Source organism: Aethalodelphis obliquidens, unplaced genomic scaffold (genome assembly GCF_003676395.1).
Source record: "Aethalodelphis obliquidens isolate GAN/ISIS:26980383/991018 unplaced genomic scaffold, ASM367639v1 scaffold3, whole genome shotgun sequence".
NCBI lineage: Eukaryota > Metazoa > Chordata > Mammalia > Artiodactyla > Delphinidae > Aethalodelphis > Aethalodelphis obliquidens.
Window position 1 is genome coordinate 46,635,985 of NW_020837947.1, and position 25,053 is coordinate 46,661,037.

Consider the following 25,053-nt stretch of genomic DNA (forward strand, 5'->3'; position numbering starts at 1 on the left):
ACTGTTAGAAAGTTGAGACTCCATGTTCATGACTTAAGAAGATGTAGAACTGCCTATTTTACATGGGTGAATGAAAGGTCACGGGACCTGCCCAGATTTTCATATACATACTCACATGCGCGCACACACACACACACACACACATATATAATGTGCCAACAAAATATGTAAATTAATTATCTTTGTAGGTTAACTAACCAAGATAGAGATAAAAATTGCAGAGCTACCATTTTCTTTCTTTCTTTTAAAACTATTTCCTAATATTCCCCTCTTTTCTCAAAATGCCTTTCTAAATGAGATGACTCATAAATTCCAAAGTTCTAAATAGACGAATGAATGATTAAATGACTAAAGTAGATTTCCTAATATGTTTGTCTGTTTAAAAGTGCTGTCACCATCTCAGGAAGCCCCCTGCTTAAATGCTCATTCAGTTAAGGCATGCACAAAGGTGCTCTGCTGTGGGGCATCTCGGGAGATGTCAGGAAAAAAACATCTGAGTTTAAAAGCAGTGCGATGTGAGTAGCTTTTCATACATAAATGGACCTGACAGCTAAGTGTGGCTAACATGAATATTTGCTTCAGGAAACTCAGAGTACAGAAGAGGAAACGACACTTCAACCTTGGGTGGAGCTAGACCTCTGGGGTCAAGATGAATCTGTCTGCACTGTTTCTACTGGATTTCCACTCACAAGTCCTTGGGTGAGTCATCTGAGAGCAGTTTGTACAGTTATCATGGGTTACCCTCCTTTGAGAATGTTCTCCAAGGGATTGAAGCCCCGAAATTTCCCACCAAGTATACTAAGTTCCGGAAGAATATCATTTTGAGTCTTACGTCAAAGAGCAAGACATGAGTTGCCCATACAGCTATTCTTTGTACACACTATTATGGTACTTCTCAAACTGAACTCTTGCCTCCATTGATTCTGTTCAAGTGAAACTAGCAAACAATGCTTAATAGAAAGAGCCCAAAAGTAAAGAGTCTCTTTGACATATTTATATCTTCATAGAATTTTTGGACTATCCTTGCTCTCAGCTGGTGACCTTAATTCTCACTTCACAGGGAAAATAGAAGCAATTAGAAGAAAATTTCCACAGGCATCTACTAAAGTATCTACCTACATTCTCTGCATACTCACCTCTTCCATGGATGAAATTTCCATTCTCCAAAGTGTCAGCCCCTCTCTGTGTGTACTACATCCCATCCCTCTTGCCTAATCAAGGATGTCGATCTACCAGTTCTCTCTATCTCCTACACCATTATTTTTCACTGTCTGTTGGATCATTTCTATCAGGATTCAAATATGCTATTATGTGTTCCATCTTAAAAAGGAATAAAAGAAGCACTTGTTCTGACCCTACTTTCCCTAACCAATGCCCTTCCTTTATTCCCCTTTGCAGCAAATTGCCTGGCTATTCTCTTGTTCCTTTTCTCCATCCTATCTTGAATCCATTCAGTCAGGCTTTTGCCCTCACCCCTCCACTGAGACTGCTCTTGACAAAGTCGTAATTTCCATGCTACTAAATCCAGTGGTCAATTCTCACTCACTGTCAAGTGAGACAGTGACAAGGTTGATCACTCACTCCTCCTTTTTTTTTTTAAGGTATATTTTGGTCTGTATTTTTTTAATATATAAATTTATTTATTTTGGCTCTGTTGGCTCTTCATTCTGCGCACCGGCTTTCTCTAGTTGCAGCGAGCAGGGGCTACTCTTCATTGTGGTGCACGGGCTCCTCATTGCAGTGGCTTCTCTTTGTTGCGGACCATGGGCTCTAGGCGTGCGGGCTTCAGTAGTTGCGGCACGGTAGTTGTGGTTCACAGGATCTAGAGTGCAGGCTCAGTGGTTGTGGCGCACGGGCTTAGTTGCTCCGCAGCATGTGGGATCTTCCTGGACCAGGGCTCAAACCCATGTCCCCTGCATTGGCAAGCAGTTTGTTTATATGGTTTCCAGGATGACACACTCCCAGTTTTCCTTCTTCCTCACTGCTCACTCTTTCCCTGTCTCCTGAATTGGTTCTTCTAATTCTCCCTGAAGATTAGTGTTGGAGAGCCCCAAGCTCGGTCCTTGGCCTCTTCTCTTCTCCATCTACCCTCACTCCCTTAGTGATCTCATCAGGTCCCCTGACTTCCTCATTATTTATATGCTGATGACTTCCAAATGCTGATCTTCACTTTGGACCTCTCTCCCGAATTCTAGATTTGTATAGCCAACTGCTTCTTTCATATCTTCAGTAGGATGTCTAACCTCTCAAATTTAACATATCCAAAACTGAGCTCCTGAGCTCCCAAAACCTGTTCCAGCTGCAGCCTTCTCCACCTCATCTGGGGAAAACTCCATCCTTCTATTTTCTCAGGCCAAAAACTTTAGCGTTATCCTTGATTCTTCTCTTTCCCCGATACATACAACCAGTCAGAATACCGTACTGGCTTTATCTTCAGACTCTGACCACTTCTTACCATGCCCCCTGCCCCCTGCTCCCTGATGGTCCACGCACTGTCCTCTCTCATCTGAATTACTACAATGGCCTTCTTTCTATAAGTCTCCCAGCATCCATTATTGCCCTCTAGTGTCTTTTGCAATATAACAGCCATTAATTTGAAACATAAGCTCTGTTATCTCCTGCAAGGCAGTTGCCTCAAGGGAGGCCACTGCAGAGTCTTCAGGCTGAAAGATACTAGCTTCCTTAGTCAGAGAGGAATAGATGCTTCTACTGACAAAGTAAGCAGAGTTTCGAGGTACATTCTACAGCTACATCAGATTCTACATGTTCCTATCCCTATTTTCAGGGTCCATTACTTCGAAATCAATACCGTCACTTCAACATAAGAGATCCTGAAAGGTTCTGAATTCAATTTACTGCTTCAGGTTACCACCATACTGACTATGTTGCATAGGTTTCAATATACAGTGTTTTTCTTGTCACTACTTTTTCCCTAGTTTTGGGTTTGATATCCTTGTTACACCAAGAGTTCTTTGAAAGACTGCTTTTAAATTTCTAAATGCATATATATTTTTAAAAACTATTCTACTCTTGTTAATGTCTACTTTTGTTGCACCTATGTGAGACAGTATGTTATGTGTGGTTTCTTCTTTCTTGAAAGTATAAAGATTTTATATGTGTTCTAACACACGGACAGTGAGTATAACTATTTCCTGTGTTTGAAAAACGACTGTATTCTCTACTTTTACATCTGGTTAATATGTTAATTTTGTTTATCAAATTCCCTCTAGCCTTTCACATTTTGTATTGACTTCATTTGTCAATTTCTGACAAAGGTACATTAAGGTTTATACTTTTGAATCTATAAAAACAAAACAGAGGGGAGACAAATACCTGTAGTGGCTCCCATCATGTGCAGAGAAAAAACCTAAGTCTTTACAGCGGCTGCAAAGCCCCCGCTGCCTCATCACGTCTCTAGCCTCTTTTCCTATTTTTCTTCTCCTCCTCCCTCACTTTTAGCTCCATTCCAGCCAGAAGCCTCTTTGCTGTTCCCCCAACATGACCTTTGCTCTGAGTGTTCCCTCTGCCTGGAATGCTCTTCCCCAGGATCCACCCAGCTAACTCCCTCACCGCCTTCAAATCTTTGCTCAAATCTCACCACTTCGATGAGAGCTACCCTCTCACCTTATTTAATATACAACTGTTCCCACCCCAATTGGCAGTTTCAATCCCCCTTACCCTACTCTATTTTTTCTCTTTTACATAGCATTGATATCACCTTTTAACATACTATGTAACTTACTTATTTTGCTTATTCTTTATTGTCTATCTTCCCTACTTGAAAGTAAACTGTGAGAGACAGATGTTTGCCTGTTTTGTCAGCTAGTTTATTCCAAAACCCTAGAACTGTGCCTGGCACATGGTAAAGACTTTGTAAACATCTGATAAATGAACGCCCTATCCTTAGATGGAGGCTTTCATTTTCGTCATTCTTTCTGAGAACATTCGTTGCATTGCAAGACCTTTCTCAACTCTCTACTGGGAAAAATAAAGAAGATTGCATTTGTGTTCCAGTAGGTCATTAGCAATGGGTCTTGTTATGAGATCAGATCACAGTACAACTATTTGCCAGTTATTTAATTTAAAAGTGTAGTAATTTAGTTAATATAAATGTATGTTACTGTTACCCAAAAGACTACCCATGGCCAGCATTTCTTAACTCTTTTTGGCTTACTGTTCTCATTAAGAATCCCCAGGAAAAATGTACATATATATTTTTTTCTTCAATTTCAGAGAGTCTAAGAAACCCCTGACACTTCCTCATGAATCTCTAGGCATTCACAGACCTCTGTAAAAGGCTCCAAGCACACATACACTCCCAGAGACATGTACGAACACTTTGGATATAATTTACATGGACTCTCTGATTTCAATCTTTTTTTCCAGTACATTTTATTTTAACTTTTCCCTACATCTTACCAAGTTGGGTTTTGTTTTGTTTTTCTGTTTATTGAAATAACTTTAGAGTGTTTCAGTTTCACAAAAAGCTTGCAAGTACAGGACAACCACATGAAAATCCTGCTGGAAAGATATCATGTGTAAATTTCCACTTCAAAGCGAATGAAATGCAAAATGAAGATGTGGAAATAATTTCTTGGCCCATAAATATTTAATAAGCTTTTGGGTTGATGGGTGTCAAGTGGCAAACTTATAATGTACTGTGTTTAGAAATAAAATACACAGTCTCATTAAGTTCTTTGTGTGACAAACCATTCAATCTACCAATTATACTCCTTATACACAGAATAATTTATGCCTTATTAGTTAGTATATTCTTAATTATAATTATAAAAGGCAGTTCTGGTTGTGGTCTCTGAGCAATTTTTACTACAAAAAGTTTAAAAGTCTATAGAGGAAATGGCATAGGCAGGCTCTGTTTGCAAAACCACAGACAAGTGGTTTTGCAATACCTGAAGTATATGAGGCTCTCCTGTGCCACTTTACAATTATGTGTTGTAGTTTCCCTAACTCAACCACAGTCCTATTGAACCAGAATCTCCCAGGTGGTGCCCAAGCATGTACTTTTGAAAAACTTCCAGATGACTTTTTCAAGACAGGTTGAGAAGCCCTGCACAGGCCATGAGATGTTTTTGTTTGTTTTTTTATTTAGTTTTTATTTTGGGGTAATATCTGATTTATAGAAAAGTTGCTAAAATCGAACAGTGTTCCCATATACTTTCATCCAGCTTCTCCTAATCTTAATATTTTACAAACCCATGGATCATTTGTCAAAACTAAGAAATTAACATTAATACATTACCTTTATTTAAGCTACAGACTTCATTTGGATTTCACCAGTTTTTCCACTAATGTTCTTTCTCTGTCCCAGGATCCAAGGGACCACATTGCATTTAAGCATCATGTCTCTTAGTCTCCTCTATCTGTGAAAGTTTCTTAGTCTTTCTTGTTTTTCATGACCTTGACACTTTTGAAGAGTACTGGTCAGATATTTTGTAGAACATCCCTGAATTTTAGTTTATCTGTTGTTTTCTCATGATTTGGGGGAAGAATACCCCAGAGGTGATGCGTCCCGCTCATCCCCTCATAAGGGGGAACATGATGATAAAATCACTAATCACTGGTGTGGTGATCGCGTGGTTAAGGTGCTGTCTGCTAGTTTTCTCCACTGTACAGGGACAAGTTTTCCCTTTTTTTCTAACAACATTCATTAGAGGAGTGGCACTAAGTCTAGCTTACACTAAAAAAGAAGAGAATTAAGCTCTACCCACCCCCACCCCCAGAGAGGGGAGTGGTATCTACATAAATTATTTGGAATTCTTCCGTAAGAAAGATTTGCCTCTTCTCCCCCATTTATTTATTTATTCAACCATTTATTTATGTTAGTATAAAAGTAGGATTTTTTAAAAAATTATTTGGATTATAATTGAATTCTCTCTCTCTCTCTCTTTTTTTTTGCTCAAATTGTTTCACCTTTTAGCATTTCAAGCTCTTTCAAGTTGGTTCCTATGTCCTTTTGACATGCTCCATCTTTTTTTTTTTTAAATGCATTTCCTCTCAATCTGGCACTACGAGTGCTCCAGGCTCATCTTTGATTTTCTGTGACCCAGGACTAGAGTCAGATATTTCTCCAAGGAGCTTTGGTTCCTGATGTTGGAAAATGACTTCTGGAAACCAAGTCCAGGTGCTGGTGTGCTTGTTGCTACTGAGATTTCACTGCTTCTTGGCCCTCTCAAAGGACAGAGCTAGGAAATATATACATGTGTACTAACCCATGTACACACACATATCAATAATTGTTTTGTATCCATCTATCTGTTCAAATATTAAATTAAACATGCGTTTGTACTGATGTTTCCAGCTCTAATCTACCACCAGGTTTATTTCAGCCTTCCCCACTTGCTTATTTGTAACTTCTGTCCCTTGCAGTGAGAAACCTGACTCTCATTATCTGCAATTTATTTACATATTTGTTTATTGCTTGTATACTTGTAAAGCAGTTTCACAATTGCCAATGCATAACCCTGTAAGAAATGAATTTACCAACAAGAGTACAGTGTTTATGTATAGTTCTTTTCATTTTTAGCTTTATAGCATCTAGTAAAAACACTATTTCCAAAGTTACTTAGGTCAGCTCTTTTTTACTCCATCAGTTTGTTTTTAAATAATAATTTTGCCTTGTTACACAAGTAACATATTCTCGTTGTAGAGATAAGAGTAAGCAAAAAAAAAAAATACAACTCATTCCAATACTTTGACTTAGCAATAACAAGATAACCACAGCTTACATTTTGGTGGACTGTGTATATGTGTGTTATTTTTACTAATATTGAGATTATTCTTTATATTCTTTTGTATGATTTTTTTAATCTAATGTTATGGATCCTTAAGGAACTATAAGTTTATAGACAGAAGCATCTGCCATTAAGATTCATGTTATAAAGGCCACTCTGGTGGCATGGAGAGAATACAGTGGAGGTGAAGGGAAGGAAGGAGATATTGAAATCAGAAACAGTAGTTAGGCAGATAGAATTACCTAGACCGAGAGATGATATGTGACATATTTAGAGTAACAGTGGGAATAGCTGGATTTGAGAGGCATTCAGGATAGAATTGCCAGGATTTTAGCAAATGATTGGATACTGGAGTGAGGCAGAAAGAAGAGTAGAAGACATCTGACATTTTAAGATGGAATGGACCCATAAGCAGTGATGACATTTACCAATGTCCATGAAGAACACAAAGCAAAGATGGGTTTTACAGAGAAGGTGATAGTTTTATTTTTATATGTATTGTTTGAGATGCTTCAGGTCTTCCAGCTGGAGCAGGTCAAAGATTAGTTGGAAGTTTGTTTCTGTGCTCAGATAAGAGGATCAAGCTGGAGGTAGACTTTGTAGAGAAAATACTGGAGTTCACACCAAGAGATTGGGTGAAATCAGTCAGGGTGATGTGGAAAGCTGAAGAAAAGAACAACAAACAGAGTTGGAAATTTAGATAACATTTAATATTTGGTCAAAGGAAGAGGAATCAGCAAAGGAAAGAGAAGAAAGGGAAAGTGGTCCAAGAGCTAAGAAGAGAACCAAAGGTGAGTTGTATCTAGAAAGTAAGAAGTGTGCAGAGTTCAGAGAAGAGTGTTCAACTGTGCCAGTGTTGCAGTCACAAAGATGAGGAGGTTTCCAAGGACTGAAGGAGGCAAGGACATTGAAGTAACATGTGTCAACTCTCCTTCCAAGAATGTGAAGGTGAGAAAAAGCAGAATCACAGAGTGGTCTCTTGAGGAGAATTTAGAGTAGATGAGAGGCATTGTTTCCTTTCTTTCTCTCCTTATTAGAACTGGGGACACTGACAGGGCAAAGGTTGGAGGTGAGGAGGCGCTCCAAAGTCTGACGGCCAAGTGGGTCTCCTGTCCTTTAAGTTACCCTTATAGCCCAAAGGCCTAGTGAGGAGTTACTACCAAATGTGAAGAAAGTAGAAATTCTTAGTGTGGGTTATGTGAGGGCAGGGCTGACAAAAAATACTGTTGAGTCTTCACTGTTTATACACACACAAGGAGAAGGCCAAAAGAAATAATAAAAAAGATTACTTGTTTAAAATGGTGTTTGGGAGAGTTATTGTATAACACAGTTAAAGCTACAGTTAGAAATTCTGGGATTTCTTGAAGAAAACCATAATAACACAACTTTGTGCTTTTCACCCATGATGTGGTTTTAAAACTCAGTCAATCTACAATGCTCAAGTGGTTCAAGAACAATAATACAATGTGTTTCCTGAGGGTTTCAGATATGTAATGACCTTGAGCATGAGTGGAACTCCAGTGAACCACTATAATACTGTGAGAAACATCTAAGCCTCAAAAGAAAAATCTACATTTCATTGCTTGTGTGGGAGTAAATGTTTTAGATTTGTCTAAACAAACAATTTCAACTTATTTATTTACGCTACATTTTATAGAAGAATCCACTGAAAACATCAACAGCCCTGAACTGAAATATGGGCTGCTTATTTATTGAATGGCTCTTTTTAAAGATAATAATCGTGAGTCACAGAAGTTAACTGTTCCCTTTTGTAACACAATGTGGAATTTCTTTTTATGTGAACAAAGATACAATTATTTGCAAGTAAAATAAAAAGAATTTCTTTTTAATTTTTGAAATTAAGAACACAGATTTATATCAAACTTTGACTGAATACAGACAGAAATTCTACTCTATGCTCTGCACTTGCTATACCACTCTACTCTACTCTAGACTTATTACAATATAAGTATATTCTGAAGAAGAGCCTTCATGGTGAGGAGTGAGAAATAGAGCCAACCCCAGTTCTGTTGCCAAATGGCAAGTCACTTGCTATCTCTGGATTTTGATCAGAGCACATTTTGCCAATTCTCTGATTCCAGGCTCCTATATGAAACATGTAATTCCATTCTCACCTCTGGAAATCGGAGAGGTAAAATCTTCTGATGAGGTGACTAAGGCAAAAAGAAACTCACTGACTTACTGAAGACAACGAACAAAGACATCAAAAGAACCAGAAGTAAGATAGAAAGTCTCAGTTCACACCAGCATAGTACAGTGGCTAACAGCAAAGGCTGGGGATTGGGACTGCCTGAACTGGAGCCCTAGGTAAGTCATTTAACCTCAATATCCCCATCCTAAAAATGGGCTAAAAATAGACCTAGTGCTTGGGGTTGTTGTGAGAGTTGAAGAGTTAGAATAAGAAAAATGCTTAAAACAGTACCTACTGCATGTAAAAGACTCAAGATATGTTAGTTATTCATATTATTTGCGCTACCTTCCTCATATTTAGCCTTCAAGGGCTTGAATTTCTTAGTCAAACACAATGTAAATTAAACTACTCCTCAAAAAGTCACTCAACCAGGGCCAGACCCAAGTATTAAGTGGCCTGAAGATTATACAATTTGGGATGCCATTTTTAAGATTATACAATCTGGGAGAATTATGAATGCAGCAGAGGCCCCTGTCAGAACCCCGGCATTTGAGGAGCTTGAAGTGTAAGCATCATCAGCATCCTTTTCTATCCATCCTCCTCTGCTCTCCACCGTCACATTATAGAATACAGCATGCTGCTTTGACTTGGAAACTCTCTTGTTGTAAAACAGAACAAATGTAAGAATTCTACAAATCAGCCACAGCCTAGTCCTGACTCCACTGAGAGGTTCTTGGATCCCCTACAACTCACAGCTGAGAGATTCACAGAATGTCTGAAGTTGGAAGAGACCAACTGGATGTTTTATTACAAAAGCATGCTTTACGTGCAGGTCCAGAGGCCAGTTCTGTAACTGCTGGGTCCTGACATCCAGGAGGAGCAGATGGGGATGGTGAGGCTGCCAAAGAGCAGGGCCCCAAGCAGCTGCACGTGGTGTGTGTTGAGAGCCAGCTTTCTCAGACAATGCTCGAGATGGCTCAAGTTACCCAATGCCTGAGTGAAGTTAGCTGTTATTTATTCTAAAAGAATAGAGCTGGGGAGGGAAAAGAAGAGGATGAGGGTAAAAGAGAAAGAAAGCAAAAGAGGTTTCCTCCTTGTCCTCTCAAAAGGCAGTGAGACATTTTCCTTAATGGCTTCACTCTGACAGGACAACCCTCCCTTGAACATTTCACTATAAGGCAGTGAAGGGAGAGCTGGGCAGTGGGAGAGCAGGAGCATTTGAAGGCAAACAACTAGGGAGAGAGTTTTCTTTTCTTTTTTTTTAATTTTCCTAGCAAACCATCCAAAACCCCTGCAGTTATCATTATTTATCTATAGTAAACAAGCTTAATCATGAATATACTAATAGAATTTCCTCTCCCTTGCAGGGGTCCAGGCAGGGGTAGTATTATGGAAGAAGAAAAAGAGGAATATTGGAATTATCTTTATAGCTCATCTGTAAAACTCCTTCCCTTTTGAAGAAGGCAGTACAGCTCAGTGATTAACATGGCCTGGCTCCATTTCTTTTCAGCTGCATCCTGGATAATAGGTAAACCTTTCTTAACCTTAGTTTCCTTGAATGTGAAATGGACAGGAACATGGTGCCTATCTCATGGGAGTGCTGGGGAGGCTGAATGAGACAAGACAAAACAAACTCCTAACGAGGCACCTATTAAGTGCTCTAAAAGTGCAGCTATGATTATTTGACTATTAGGAGTGACTCGATATTTTCTTAATCCAACGTACCAATCACTTTCACTGGTCAAAGGAAATATGATCTGAAGCTTTCTTGAAAGTAACAATTACTAAACCCTTCTTTCTTTTTCTTGATTGTTAACTTGTTGTTTCCCAAATTATAGCTTTGTTCTTTTAACTTTTAAAATGTGAAAAATCACCAACCGAAGACCTCTAAGTTGAACATTTCCACAGAACACTGGCTGTGGCTGAAACTGCTTTAAGAAATAATGCTCTCAATGAGAACACAATGTTTGGAAGCTAGTCATTAACATCTTATTAAAGCAGTACTGTATGTTCAAGTTTCAGCCTTGAAACATATGTTCCAAACACAATGTTTGGAAGCTTGTCATTAACATCTTATTAAAGTAGTACTATATGTTCAAGTTTCAGCCTTCCTGAAATCTATTCTTGGGAGGATACCCGGATCCTCGGTTCTGTTGCAGAAGTAGAGAGTGAGGTCCTTGGCCCTGAGGAGTTTATCATTTACAGAGCAACTGGCTGTAGACAGAATCACATAAATAAATGTAACAGAAGCACATAAGCAAATATTTATACATAGCTGAGCACAGCTGCTTAGGTTTACACAGGTGCAAAATAATATATCGGGAAAATATTTTTTAATGGTTATTACAGTACTTGGCAACTAGAATACAGAGCAATGTAAGTTTTGCAATTGCACAGAACTATATACACATGGTCTTCATGGTTGCTAAAAAGTATGTGGAGCCTAAGGAAGCTCAGAGATTAGTGAAGAAGAAAGAAATTCCAAATTCAGGGAAGAGCAGGTACAATGAATTGGAAACGAGTGGGGCTGAATTGTTGCTGTTTTTATTGTTGTTGTTGACAGTTATTCATGAGTGATACTTGAGCACTTCCACCGTGCCAGGAAAAAGGCTTTAAATCAATCTCACAACAATCCAAAGAGGTTGTGTCCTTGTTACTCACATTTCACAGATGAGGAAACTGAGGCTCAGGGAAATTCAGTGCCTTGACCAAAATGTGTGTTTCCGTGACCAAAATGTGTGTTTTAAGTGTCAGCAAGTGCCGATACTGGCATTTGAACCTGGATCTGTCTGATTTTAAACCTGCCCTCTTAAGCTATTACTCCACTTCCTTGCTGTCATGAACTGAAAAGAGTGGTAAAAGGAATCAGTGGAATAAAAGACTGTTAACTAAGCCCCTTAAAGCCCCAAATGAAGATCATGACAGGACAAGACTGAGGAGAAGAAAGAGGTGGTCGTGGGAAGAGGAGACTTGGATGAGGAGAAGCTAGCAAGAGGGGCGCCAATGGCACACATCTATCTACCATCCAAAGCATTACTGACAAACTCTTCCTTTATTACTAAGCAAATTGTTTTTACCTGAAAACTTTAACTCCCTAACAAACATTGCAGCATCACAATGCCACACAGTAAAAAGCAGGTCATCCCAAACATGCATATAGATAACCAGAGAAAGAAAGAACTGGTTATCCACTTGGTGACCTGGCCAATTGGTAAACGAACTGGAAAAATATCTGCTGCCTTAATAACTACTCCACGAAGTAACCTTCTCGCAATGAGTTCCTTGTACAGCATTCTCTGTTAACCTATTCATTAGGGTAAGAGTGAATCTCTCAGGAAGGATGCACCTGGACTTGGGTCCAGTCTCAAACACCTATTGGCTTTGTGACCCTAGACAAGCTTTGTAAGAGCTCTAGGCATCATCTCTAACATATGCCTAGTAGATCTATCCTAGGTTTATGGAGAGGATTAACTGAGATGATACACGTGAAATAGTACAATGCTTAGCCCATAGTAAGTGCTCAAACATCTTAGCTGTTGTTATTAAAGATGTTATAAGACAGGTAAAGCGCTTTATAAGCTCTTCAAGGCAGTTAGAGGCATCCTTTCTCTTTGCTACTTAATTAGCAATGATATTTTTCTGTTGGGGATACAAAAATCTGCCATTTAGTGCCTCTGTATCAGGCAAGCACATTTCTGCTGTGGGTAGCAGCACTTATTGATGTGGGATAGAGATCTAATTAAGCACAATACATTGGAACTCCGAGAGTCAAATCCTAGAGCTGCAGTGGTCCAGAGGCGTGGAGGGTGGCACCACTGCTAATTGAACATTTCCTCTGGTGCTTTTTGTTTCCCTCTGGCTTCCTGTGAAGCTGCTCACTGGGTTCAAGCGCAGCCAGGGTTTGCAGTGCAGTTAAATGACGCCCCAGTTGCACAGTTGCACAAGGCTTTGTTTGGGTATTGCTCAGTCAAAATGATGTAGGAGCTGGGTGGTCGGGGGGGTGCGATCTACTGCAACTGTTCATCATTACCCAGATAAGCTTGAGAAGTCTCCCAATTAACCTTTATGTGTAATAAAGCCAATCAGTACCGAAAACAAGAATTTCTCATTTACTGAAATGATATTTGGCTTGTGATAGCTGTCTGGGAATGTTGAACCAGGTAGAAAACATGGAGAAAATCGCCCTCTGTCCCGCAAATTTAAGCTTGGTGATTATATATATATAAAAAAAAAAAGACCAAGAATTTCATTTGGTAGCCTAAGCTGTTTTTGTCCTGATTTCAAGGTAAGAATAGAAATATATATTAGTCTTCTGCTGTAAAATAATATACTAAAACATACCTGCAACTTAAAACCTGATATAAATGTATGAGGCATATCAATGTTTTCCTAAGTTCTTGTGGCTTAAAAATCTAAAGAGCAGAAATTAATTTGGAAACATATTTTCCTTACAGATATGTTTCATCTTTTCAGAGAAAGAAAACAGAGTAAAAAAAATGCAGCATTTATGTAAATAACAGAAGGACACGTCGCTATAAAAATTAATACGGCCAGTCAAATGATACTATTTTTTGAGATCTTGCTGTGTCCACATTACTGTGCTATACTGGAGGGTCAATATAATATTAAGGGTGAGAAGAATAAACCTCACTAATTTTGTGTCTAATAGGCCCTTAAATGTTTATTGGAATGAATTCAATTTAACTTCATTGAATTGATTTATACTGACTTGAATTAGGACAATTATAACACACTGTCACTATACTTAAATCTCTAATCTAGCTAAGGAATTAAATATAAATGCATGAAATTTTAAATAATACAAATAATGAATAACAATACATGACTATAATTTTTTAAAATAATGGCTATTCTCCAGACAGTAGTTGTTTATCTCTGTCCACCTCCTCTCCCACCTAAACATGTGCCACCGACCTCATGGAAAACTCAATGGACGTGGGCATGGACCCTGAGGTCCCAGAGCTATCGTTTTGGTTGTCAACTAAAGGCTGACAAAGATTATCACTTTAAAGTAGATAATGATGAAAATGAGCACCAGTTATCTTTAAGAACAGTCAGTTTAGGGGCTGGTGCAAAGGATGAATTGCATACTGTTGAAGCAGAGGCAGTGAATTATGAAGGCAGTCCAGTGAAAGTAACACTGGCAACTTTGAAAATGTCTGTATAGCCAACAGTTTCCCGTGAGAGCTTTGAAATTACACCACCTGTGATCTTACGGTTGAAGTGTTGTTCAGGGCCTGTGCATCTTAGTGCACACACTTAGTAGCTGTGGAGGAAGATACAGATTCAGAAGATGAAGAGGAGGAGGATGCGAAACTCTTAAGTACATCTGGAAACCCTTTCTGCCCCTGTAAGTGATAGCAAGTTTCCACAGAAAAAAAAGTAAAACTTGCTGCTGATGAAGAAGAAGATGATGATGTTGATTTTGGTAATGAGGAAGCTAAAGAAAAAAGCTCCAGTAATGAAATCTATAGAAAACACTCCAGCCAAAAATGCATAAAAATCAAACCAGAATGGAAAAAACTTGAAACCTTCAACACCGAGATCAAAGGTCAAGAATCCTTAAAAAAAATAGGAAAGAACTCCTAAAACACCAAAAGAACCTAGTTCTATAGAAGACATTAAAGCAAAAATGCAAACAAGTATAGAAAAAGGTTGTTCTCTTCCCAAAGTGGAAGCCAAGTTCATCAGTTATGTGAAGAATTCTTTCCAGATGACTGACCAGGAGTCTATTCAAGATCTCTGCAGTGGAAGTGGAGGAAGTCTCTTTAAGAAAATAGTTTAAATGGTTTGTTAAAATTTTCCATCTTTTTCATTTCTGTAACAGTTGACATCTGGCAGTCCTTTTTACAATGCAGAATGAGAACTTTCCCTACCATTTCTGATAAATGTTGTCCAGGTTCCATTGCTAAGAATGTGTTGTCCAAAATGCCTGTTTAGTTTTTAAAGATGAAACTCCACCCTTTGCTTGGTTTTAAGTATGTATAGAATGTTATCATAGGGCATAGTAATAGTGGTGGTCAGACAAATGGAAATGGTGGGGAGACAAAAATATACATGTGAAATAAATTCAATATGTTAATAAAGTAAACAAATAAATAAGTATAATTAATAAATAATGGTAGACACACAAGAAGTTGCAAAAATGATACACAGAATCCCATGAATCCTTTACCCAGCTTCTATGGTGCCATTTTATTTGACTGTTGTATAATATCAAAATCAGGGAACTGACAGTGGTACCATACTGATAACTAGACTACAGACTTTATTTGGTTTTCTCCAGTTTTTGCCTGCCACTCAACTGTATGTGTACATGTGTGTGTGCTTATTATAGCATGTAGTTCTATGCGATTTAATCCCCTGTATAGATTTGTGTAACCACCACCACAATCAGGACACAGAACTATTCCCTCACTCCAAAGGGACTCCTTCAGTTTACCACTTTGTAATCTCACCCACCCCCAATCACAATCACTAATCTGTTCTCCATTTCTACTGCTTTGCCATTCTAAGAATGTTATGTAAGTAGAATCATATAGTATGTAACCTTTTGAGATTGGATTTTTTCACTAAGCATAATGCCCCTGAGGTCCATCTAAGTTGTTCCATTTGTCAATAGTTTGTTCTTTTTTTAAGGCTGAGTGGTATTCCATGATATGGACATACCAGTGTCTGTTTAACTATTCACCCATTAAAGGACATTTAGGTTGTTCCCAATTTAGGGCTATTACAATTAAAACTGCTATGAACATTCATGTATACACGTTTTTGTCAATCTAAGTTTCCATTTCTCTGGGATGAATGCCCGGGAGTACCAATATTGGGCTGTACGGTAGTTGCATTGTTAGCTTTGAAGAAACTGCCACACATTCCCACCAGCAAGTATATGAGAGATCCGGCTGCTCCACACGCTCTCCAGTATTTAGTTTCCTACTATTTTTCATTTTACCCATTCTGGAAGGTGTGTAGTAATATCTCATTTTGGTTTTAAATTTACTTTTCCTCAACACACAACTACAATTTGAGATGTCACATGAGAGTTAATTGATTGCCAAATTGTATGGACAATTCTTCTCTTCTATTTTGGTGGTTTTCAGTATTGACTTTGTTAGAATCACCTGAGGAGATTTAAAACCAACTCCAAGCCCAAGCTATACCTCAGACCAATTAAATTTGAATCTCTCAGGGTAGACCCAGGCGTCATTACTTATTTGTTAAAATTATCCTGATAATTATAATATGCAACCAAGGTTGAGAACCAATGTTGAATCTAATTTCTACACAGACACCAGAAGTCTAATCATAAAGCTCTTTTTGCTGACTCCCCCATAAGCTGTGCTGCAGATAAAACCCAAGCTCATTGACTGGCTCCTCAAATCTTTCTCCCCACCTTACCTCCAGCCCCAATAACCTCCATTTTCTGTCTACATTTTATGCTCTGGTAGTAACAAATTATTTGTAGCTTGCCACAGTTATCACTGTGTTTCATGCAAAATTCCTGCAGTTAGAACCTGAGAATGTACATTTTTATCAAGCACTCTAAGTGATCCTGATGCACAATAATACTTGAAAGACACTATTTCCACTAATCGCAAAGTGATTTACTTATTTTTTATTACTCTATTCTTCATTTATTCATTCATCCAAAAAATATTAATTGAGGACCTAATGTGTAGAAGGCACTGGAGAGAATAACTTATGGTACAGTGATGGAAAGTCCTGGCAGACAAGTAAAAAATGCGACAAGTACCAGGGTGGGTAAGCACAGGGGTTTAGGGAGCTCACAGGAGTGGCACCCCAACCAGTTATAGTAGATGTAGCTTGAAACTTGAAGGATGAGTAGGAATTAGCCAGGCAAAGAGAGGCAAAGGAGAGGATACAGTTTTTCTTAAAGAGAAAACACGTTTAAAGGCTAACAATAGAATAACGTGGCTTGTTTAGACAATTTTAAGATCTTTGGTATGGCTAGAGCAGGAAGGAAAAGGAATAAACATAGACGTCTAATATTCAAATGTTTTAATCATGTTACTTTAATGTCTCTAATAAAGTAATATCAATAAATAAGAATCAGTGGCTATGAATGGGTGAAGTCATTTTTCTTAAGCAAAGAGTAATTGGCAATTGCAGCTTGAAGGGCTTTTGAAGATTCAATTGGAAATAGCCTTCACCTCATTAAACTCTATTAACAGCATTTTTTTAAGTTTATGACCCTGCCCAAGAGTAGCTGACCTCAACTTCAGGGTCAAGAGATTTGCTTCGAGCACTTATTTCAGACCCTAAATGTTATGGGAACTAAGTACTCTCTCTTAATCCAAGTGTTCATCTCTGATGGAGGATATTGCTCTGCTCTCTAAATGACACTAACACTTCACTTTTCAAATACATGTCAGCTGTGTTGCTGAGCGTCTACAGCAGTTGTCATTCTGCTGCCTGAGTCAGTGACACAGAGAAGCTGCCCTCCCAGCAGTGTGTGTGTTTGGAGAGAGTGATGGGGATTAAAACATAAGATCCCAACTGAAGCACTTTAAATTGCTAAAACTGCTACAGTAGTCCATTGGAACCAAAAGGTGATGAATTCTTCAACTGAACTGTTGAAAAAGTTATCATGGAAACTGAAAAGGAAAAGTAAAATTTCATTTCAAAGATTAGCTTAAAAAAAAAAGCAAGTTTCGTCTCACTGGGGAGCTTTGCTGTTCCAGAATGATTTTAAGTTCACTTAGGGATATTTTAGTTTTATTCAAGTTTTGGCAAAATTTATGAGCTGCAGATCATTTCCTTAAAAAAGACATTCATACTGTCACTGCCAACACTGGAGTAAATTTCACTTTATCAAGCAAAATTGTTCACTCTCACAATTTTTAAAAAAATTTATCCCGGATGCTATGGAGGGAGTGTTCTCCTTCCTCTGGACCTCTGAGAACAATAAAACCACAGTGTCAACTCGTGGGAGCAATTCTGCATCAGAAGACTCTGGCCTGGCTGTCACCACTGACCAGCTATGAATCAGGACTAGCCACTGCCATCACAACAAACTTTTAATTAAGAACCTAGTCTGCCACATAGACAGACTAGCTATGGGGCAGATCTTCTGATAAATTTGAGGGTATTTCAAGAGCCCACAGAGTGGAACATCTGAAATCAGGGCTATCTTAGAAAATCTAGGGCATGTCAGCACTGTGCCTACCCTCAATTGACTTACCATATAAACCCTGTTGACATGGATGAAGACCAAACCAAAGAAATAAAAACATGTAGTAAGCATGGTTAAGAATTTATATTCTCAACCAATTATCTTTTTTCATTGTCAGTAGTTTGCAAATCCTTTGAAGGCTCAAAACTCTGTAATGGAAGGGGACATCATAAAGGCCCCACTGGCCAGCTTCTCAAGCTACTCAGCTTTGCCACTTTATGTAACAAAACTAAAAACAACTCTCTCTTAACCAGAATTGAGGCTAGGGAGGGGTGTGTGTGTTGGGGGGTGTGTGTGCTGGGAGAGGCCAGAGCTTGAATATAACATTAAAGAGGCTTACGATGTCCTTCCATTTGTGACTGCTCTCTTCAGAAAGTAACTCTGAGAGAGGCCAGCCCTTAGAATGTCAGCAGGCCTGGTACTTCCCTGAGGACAGCCGGAGAGTAGAAGGGTCTTTCTCTCCTGCCTTGAGTACACGTTTACCCAACTTTGCCTCTTTGGTTAAAGGAGCATTCAATATGAAAATAAATAAAAATGTCCTCCAAGTCACTGCCAACATTGAGGCAACTGGTCTTCCCCAAACTCCTACATTATGTGCTTCTTTCCCACCCATCTCAACCATTAAATAGGACAGGCAGAGGAGCAGCAAATTTCAGATTTTTTCCTCCCTTCCTCCCCTCCCCCCACTCCAGTCCTTGAGTCTTTGTCCTCTGCCCTAAAAGTGTCTTATTTTTTCCCCTCTTGTCATCTGGCAGCCAAGAATATTGAACGCAGCTTGAAGAAATAACATCATATTATAGAAACACCCTCTTATTAAGACAGCTGACAACATATGTTAGTGCATGGACTCATTCTTTAGATTGCTATGCCATTTTAGGGCAGAGAGAGGGTTTAGATGCAGTCTTCACGCTATTTTTCAAATTTCATGTGCTGTGGAAAAAAGGCAAACCTTGCCATTTTTCATTTTGCAAGGTTATGAGGATTAGGGAGTATTTTCTTTTTTCATTGCATGATTTAACATGACTTTGAAAATTGCACATTAACTCCCAACAATATTTTGATATTGTAAAGCCTGAACAATCTTTAAAAAGCAAAAGCAAAATATAGCTAATTAACAAGGAAACAAAGATTCCTTTCAAGGAATGACATGGTTCATTTCCAGGGTCTGGCCCAGCAAAGATGGGAGCGGTGATCCTCACAAACATGGCAAGTTCAGGCCTTTAGGCACCATTGTCCTTCTGCAAGTGTGAGCTTTCTTTCAAGCTCACATATGAAACCCTCGCATGCTTATAAGGGGGCTGTTCCTTCCTTGTCCTTCCCTCGCATGCTTATAAGGGGGCTGTTCCTTCCTTGTCCTTCCCTCTCTGTCTCTTTTATAACCCTAACTAGTTGCAGGATGGTAAAAGGAAATGATTTCATTTGGGTGGAGAAAGGAAAAGATATAGAGTTAGTCCCAAATCTTGTTAAGTTAAATGTGCTGTGCAAGAAAAACAGCTGCCGATCCACCAGCTGAGTCTCCTTAAGTGGCAGGGCCTGGCTGTAGCAGAGTCCCCAAGGACGGGAGATAGGGAAGAGACAGAACCAAGACTTAAATCTTGGTTCCATGTTCATAATTCTCTCTATCCTGTCGTCCTTTCCCTCTTTATTTTAGTAGGAACAGTCCTCTCCAGAGATCTAGAGTGCTATGCTGGCGGCCATAACTTCTCTCTCACACTGCGGGGAAAGGTGAAAGGACAACTAATCTTCTCTACCCTGGATTGTGCAAAATGTCTGTTTCTTAGATCATTGCATAATATACATATGCTGAAAACTAATCTAGAAATAGATTCAGAAAGTAAGATGCTATAAAAACCTGGATTTAAGATTCTATCCCAAACCAGAAAAGCACAGTTAATCCTCAGGGGGAAAAGTATTGCAAGGCATGTGCTAATTACACTTACTCTCGCTCATCCTGTCATGCTGTACCTCCAGTGTGCTTCAGCAAGGAGGGGATGCAGAATTCATTAAAATGGCCTGGGTTTTTGGGTGACAATCACACCCAGAATGGATGTTGGTGGGCTTCCTACATGCAGTAGAGGAAATTGGCTCATCAATCCAGCCTCTGTGGGGCTCAGATTTGGGAATGGCTGTGAACTTACTCCTTTAAATATCAATTTTATTTGTGTGTCTATTAATTCTTCTTGGATGGAAATCTTTGAACATTCGCATTTATCTGTCCTCATAAAGAGAGGATATTTAAATTATTTTAATTGTTTGGTGACCAGGGTCTTTTTTACTAAAGTCCACCATCTGACCCACCTCTTTCCCTTTGTCAGCTCATTTCCTTTCTCTTTCACAAGGGGAAGGCCTTAAAGTGATCCAGCAAATTGTAAGACATTGACTAGGCAACAATTCACTAGGAAGCAGGGTCAATGTTCGTCGACAGGTTCCAGCTCACTTGCACTTCTTATGGTCCTTCTAGGGACCTGCCCAGATGTATTTGTTCTCTTTAACATCCTTTGTCCATGCACCTATTAAGAGGGTGCCTTAAAATCTACTGGCTGGGCACTACAAATACTACCCTATTAGATTTTATCACTAAACCTTCATGGTAACCCATGAGGTATGTACTAATATTATTGCCATTTTACAGATGGGAAGAATGAGTCTCAAAGAATGTCAGTAACATGTACAAGATAACTAGAGAGACAGCATCTAAAAGAAGGCAGTCTGTCTTCAGCCCTTGCTCTTGACCTCTGAACTATGCAGCATTTCATCTCAGCCCTGACTGCTGGACCTGCCACATGAGCCCTGATATCCTGCCAAGATTGCTCATGCCTAGTGCTCCCAAAGTGGGAAGTGGTGCGGGGGGGGGGGGCGGGGTCCTTCTACAGGTCATGCACAGCTGTATTCTAAGAGGAGGCAGGAAGAAAGCCACGATCATCACTCAGTTCAACACTCAGTCATGGGCGTGCCAAAGCAGCCGCGCTTGGATCCTTGTTTTTTAAACTTCTTCATGAAAAGCATCCTTCAGTTCTGCCATAACCATTCTTTTTAAGGGCAAGGCACATATCTGTAGACCACACTTTTATCCCCCAGTCTCCCATCAGCAGGCATTTGGACTGTTTTTATGTTTTCCTTGTTGTGATCAGCCCTGCTGTGAACATTTTCGAGCTCATGTCCTGTTGCACATGCGTTTGAGTTTCTCCTGGGAATTCAGGGAGATGCAGAATAGCTGGGTCACAGGTATGAGGATGTTCGACTTTACAGTCCAGTGTCAAACATTCCCTGGGAAGTGTGACTCCTAGTTTAGATTCAAACGGGGACCTCATTCCACAAGAAAGTAGCTCCTCCAGAGATGTGAATCAGGAAGCCTGTAGACTCTAGATTGTGGAGAAAGCATAGTGACAAGCCCTAGGCCACAGATAGCTAAGGGCTTTACTAATTCTGATGTAGACGTGCTCTGAGTTAACATTAGACCCATGCTGGGAAAATCTGTGTTGTGTGATGTATTTTTACGATCCAGTTAGCTGTTTAGTAAACTATGCGTAGTTATTTCCATAGCGTGTGGGCTCAGTCATTCTCAATAAATTCATTTATTGGTTTGTAAATATTCAAATTAAGGAGCTTCTCCAAGTATAACAGGCTACTGCCTGAACTGGGGGAGTGATGTGAGAGCACTAACAAATACAGCAAGATTCTGGCATCTGAAGGGAGCAATCAGATAAATCAGATACTGTTTTTAGATACTGCCTTACTGGCTTATGTGAGTATGCTACATAAAACCACCATTGTAGAGATGCTTCTCCATGCCATTTAAATGGAACTGTTTTCATTTTCAAGAAAGAATCCAAATTCTGTATTTTTTTCTCTGATTTTAATTTTTTTGTTTTCTCTCTTCTCCCTCCTGCCAAATTACTAGACATCATTTCACTTTCTCTTATAATTGTGCCTGTTTTCCCCCTTATGAAATAGTCTTATAATCCACTGTGGGCTTAGAAACCACTAGCCAAACTTGTTATCATGTGGGTAACATAAGAGTAAATGGGGTCCAAGAAAGAGTCTGAAGAGGCTCTCTTCCAAGTAAAGTGAATTTCATGGGCTTAACTTTTAAGGGCTAAAGACCTCTTTTGCTCACTTTCTTGTTTTCAGTTGTGTTTTGAGTGGGAGAGGTAACTAAAAGGCCAAATTCCAACTATTTAAGATAACTGAGCAAAGGATTCAGACCACAATTCAGGTTCTATTTCAATTCTGATATTTGATTTCTATGTGATTAAGCACAGCCTTAATCATCCTTTAGCTCTCTCAGTTTATGAAACTAGAAAATGGAAATGGCCACCTCTCTTCAGGTATAGAAAGGCTTAATTGTCACCATGTACCTGAATCTTCAACTGGATGGCATTGCCACAGCATAGGCATTATCCTAATGAATTAAGATTTCCTTAGCATATGTTGACCCCTGTTTAGAAATCTCAAGGAAAGAGTCCCAAGTTTCTAAGCCTTTCATCAGGCAAAGAGCCAACTAGCTGAACTTTCCTAACAGATATTCTATCTGGTGCAAAAACATCATGCCAGGCCTGAAGGAAGACATTTTATATAGTTGAGGAGAAAACATCCAAAATATTGGATATCTAGAAATCTAAGTTTTTCTTAAACCATTATATAAAGTAGTGTTGTACCGAAGTGGATCAAGTGAAAGAAAAATGCAAGGAGAATGGTACATTTATTCTTCTAATTATTTTCGACTAAAATTTGCCAAAGCAGATGACAGCAAGCTCAGTGTGGTATATTGCAAATATGATCACAAACTCATCACTTTTGGCCAGTAGGACATTAGCAAACTGGACACATGCAGAAGCTGAACTTACCCTTGCACACTGGAACATGTCTTTTTATTGTTCTTAGAACCTGCCTCCACCACATAAAGAAGCCTAGACTAGCCTGCCGGAGAATGAGAGAATTTCTGCAGGAGAAGCATGTGCCCTCAGCCAGCCGACCCTCCGAAGTAAAGCCACGAGTCCACCCATACCTGACTTCAGACACATGTGGGTCTGAAATTCAAAAACAAATGAAAGAACCATCCAGATGAGCCCAGCCTAAATTGCTAACCCCCAAATCATACACTGAATAAATGGTGATTATTTTAAGCACTAAGTTTTGAGGAGGTTTGTTACTCCATAATAAACAGTTGGTACACTGAACATCTATTCCTCCTTTCTTGCTGTCAGACTTCAAATTAGTCAAGTGATTTAGAAGATGGTGACCTAATCCCCTCCTCTAAGAATGAGTCTTGATTGATCTAGGCCATTGATCTACTATCTTGCTATTTATGGTTTATTGTCTATGCCATTAATATCTACAAGTTGTAAATGATCAATTGCCATTGATTGGTGAGTAATGAAATCTGAGGGGGCGATCTGTTGGGGGGCTGGATACTTCTCTGCTTCTAAGATAATATCTAGTATGGCTATGAGACCTGGAATTGCTACCAGTCCAAGGATAACCAACATAGAGAGGAAAGAAGAACCAACAGATTCACAGAAAAGCAGAGCTGCAGCCCTCACATCCTGTGCCTGTGGCTATAGCCCCTACTTCTGGACCTCTTGTGATGGGAGAACCTGAATTTCTCCATCGTCTGTGCCAGTTGAAGTAGGAGTTTTCAGTTTCTTGCCTTCCTTGAATACTCACTCCCTGTACAGCAGCTAAACTGACAGCTAGAAATGTGTCACTTGCAATAAACATTTTACAGCTATTGCATAAAACTGTTCATCTTTTAAAAATAGAAACACGTAAATAAAATATTTACTTTCCATGTTTCCATACACTTTGATCTTATTACATTCTGGAAATATTCTTTGATGTGCAAAGAAACAAAATTATGCTAGCAAAGCAGTGAATATAGTTATGGGAACATAATTTCAGAGCTACATACAGGCTTGGGCAGTTATAACCAAAGTCATTTCTAAGACCTAAAGAAAAATGTAATGTATTTGTTTATCTGTTATCAAATAAACTGATAAACTTGGCCTCTATAAAATGCTAAGTATAATAGCACAGTTTTTCCACTTGGAAATACATGGAAATAGTAATTTTCAACGGAAATTAGTAGATACCACTTAAAAGACAACTCTTTGTAAACCCAAGCAAGACCAAAGGAGAGACAAAGTGAGATGTCTGCTGACCACTTAAAAGAATTTTGAGCTGGATAATATTGAGTAAGTATGAAATTGTTTTATCCATTTTAAAAAACGTGTGCATCTCTGATTACTTTCACACTGATATGGAACTTGCCTGCAATGGACTGCCAAATGTTTACTTTCTGGAATCAGAAACAATGTCAGGCAAAAAGCACACCATCCGTTCTGCATGGCTCTCACCAAACTTGGCCCTTACATATAGCTTACTCCTGAATGAATTCAGTGAAATGACATATCAAAATTCTTCTTTTAGAGAATGATTTCTTTTTTCTACGTGTAAATTTGCCAAAATGCATTCCTTTATTTCCAAAGATTCCTCAATAGGTTTCTTTTGAAAAGAAGTGTTCCTTGGGGCTTCCCTGGTGGCGCAGTAGTTAAGAATCCATCTGCCAATGCAGGGGATGCAGGTTCAAGCCCTGGTCCGGGAAGATCCCACACGCTGTGGAGCAACTAAGCCTGTGAGCCACAACTACTGAGCCTGCACTCTAGAGCCCGTGAGACACAACTACTGAGCCCCCATGCCACAGCTACTGAAGCCCACGTGCCTAGAGCCCATGCTCTGCAACAAGAGAAGCCACAGCAATGAGAAGCCTGCACATCGCAATGAAGAGTAGCCCCCACTCACCGCAACTAGAGAAAGCCCGCACGCAGCAATGAAGACCCAACACAGCCAAAAATAAATAAATTTAAAAGAAAGAAAAGAAATGTACTTATAACAAAAAAAAAAAAAAAAAGAAGTGCTCCTTGGTCTAATAAGTG

At 39.2% G+C, this 25,053-nt stretch overlaps 1 pseudogene; it reads left to right on the plus strand.

Annotated features, from left to right (window-relative positions):
- The first annotated feature begins 442 nt into the window (after nucleotides 1-442).
- On the plus strand, nucleotides 443-16,979 carry LOC113610283 (nucleophosmin pseudogene; annotated as a pseudogene).
- The last annotated feature ends 8,074 nt before the right edge of the window (nucleotides 16,980-25,053 follow it).